The following is a 2,500-nucleotide window of genomic DNA, read 5'->3' as shown; positions in this document are numbered from 1 at the left end:
GGTGTTTAACGGCGGTGTTTAACGGCGGTGTTTAACGGCGGTGTTTAACGGCGGTGTTTAACGGCGGTGTTTAACGCTGGTGTTTAACGCTGGTGTTTAACGCTGGTGTTTAACGGCGGCGTCTGTGGTGTGATGAGGTTGAGTGAAGCGATGTGGTTCCATGACAAAAAACACACTATTTTTCAGATTTTTTTTTTCTCGTAAATTTGTGCGTTTTCTTGCAAATTCAGAATCTCAGAGAATATTCAATTTTTTTTTTCTCGTAATTTTTTTTCTCACAAATTTATGATTTAATAATCTCAGAGAATATTCTACTTATATATATTATATATATATATATATATATATAATATATATAATATATATTATATATATTCTACTTGTCTGAATATAACCCCCCACCTCCGGCTCCATCATTTATTTATTTTCCACCTACAATAGCCTTATATGCCGTCGTAGCATGGCAAATAAGAGAGATACATCCGCCAGATTTGACTGTTTAAACATAATTCTTTTAAAATAAAATCTCAGTCAGAACCTCCGACTGTTCGTCGTACCGCAGGTAAACTTCTGGTGTCGGTGTCAACGTTCCAGCGGTCCTCTTTGGGGCCGACGATGAGGTACTGAGAGCCCGTCTCCAGGTTGAGTCCATCTCTTCTGGCCCACCTCAACGCCTGCCTCCACACCTGGATGGTGGGAGGAAGAAATTCAGAGGATTTATAGCTGCATTATTTTGCATGTGAATATGGGTCCATCTGGTATTTTGATTTATTTGGATAAGATCTGAATGAACGGCTGTTCAAATGCTTTTGGTTTGAGAATTCTTCACTGTGAGGCCTCAAGTATTTGAAGTAGTAGAATCCTACTGAGGTTTTTATTAGCCAACAATCCATGATTTACAAAAAGACAGACAGCCGTTGAAGTGACTCACCCAGCTGGATCATCTGTGTGATCTCATCTCGTATTTGTCGTAGTAACTCTGGCTGACGCTCAGCACCTTCACCTGGACAACTAAAGCACCTTTAGAAAAGAAATAACGCATCCTAATGAGCACATTGTCACGTCAGTGTTTCCATAGCCTGATAATAAACGCTGCAACAAATAATCTCATTATGATGCTTCTACTAGCAAATACATTAATTACCACAAAGCTTGACAGTTTCCTCAGTACAGATTCTCTATACAGGTACTAGATTCAGCCTTTCATTACTCAGGAGATATTAGAACATATTGATCCTTTTCTCTGCATATTGTTCAAAATGTGTTGTAATAATTTGGAATGAACAGACAGAAAAGGTGAAGCAAGTAAAACAGTCAGATTGTAAAGCTCTGGGTAGCTCCATTTAGAACATATTATAACATATGTTTAAATATAGCATAATAATTTGGAATTAATCATGGACAGTCATGCAATTAACTGTGTGAATGGACTGACAGCCTATCTATCTCGTGATAGATTGAAGTGACAGTTACCTGATGTAGACTTGAGACTTTAAACTGCTGCATGTGTGCGTGTTAAAGCTGTGAGTGTGTGACGGTGTAACGGATGTTGTTGTATAACGGAACATTAGTCCGTTGTTTGATTCCACGATACTGAACAGAAGAATCCAAACAGGTAGAAGTCCGATGTGAGAGGAGCACAGGATGTTTTTTACTCTCTTGGTCCTTTAATGCACCCGGTTCGGTTCGTAGGTCTACTTCCTCTCATGTCTTTCTATTGAGCTAGACTAAATAAACACACTAACGTTTAACGGGATCAAAACGAGGCTTCTGACTGAATACTGTAGTGACGGCTCACATACATCCCAGTTTCCATAGTTGTCTCTTTGTGCTGTGTGTTCGTGTGTTATTGGAACCATTAGTGAGGTAGCTCGTATTAAAGCTTCAAAAGTGAACGCTACGCATATACAGTTACATGTACAGCTACAGATACAGCTACAGTTACAGGTACAGTTACATATACAGTTACATATACAGTCACACATACGGCTACATATACAGCCACAAATACAGCTACATTTACAGCCACAGTTACAGCCACATGTACAGCCACATATACAGTTACACATACAGTCACACATACAGCTACAGATACAGCTACAGATACAGCTACATGTACAGTCACTTATACAGTTACACATACAGCTACAGATACAGCTACATGTACAGCTACTTATACAGTTACATATACAGTCACACATACAGCTACAGATACAGCTACAGATACAGCTACATGTACAGTTACTTATACAGCTACAGATACAGCTACATGTACAGTTACTTATACAGCTACAGATACAGCTACATGTACAGTTACTTATACAGCTACAGATACAGCTACATGTACAGTTACTTATACAGCTACAGATACAGCTACATGTACAGTTACTTATACAGTTACAGATACAGCTACATGTACAGTTACTTATACAGTTACAGATACAGCTACATGTACAGTTACTTATACAGTTACAGATACAGCTACATGTACAGTTACTTA

Source organism: Sebastes fasciatus, chromosome 3 (assembly GCF_043250625.1).
Source record: "Sebastes fasciatus isolate fSebFas1 chromosome 3, fSebFas1.pri, whole genome shotgun sequence".
NCBI lineage: Eukaryota > Metazoa > Chordata > Actinopteri > Perciformes > Sebastidae > Sebastes > Sebastes fasciatus.
This window is presented reverse-complemented; position numbering follows the sequence as displayed.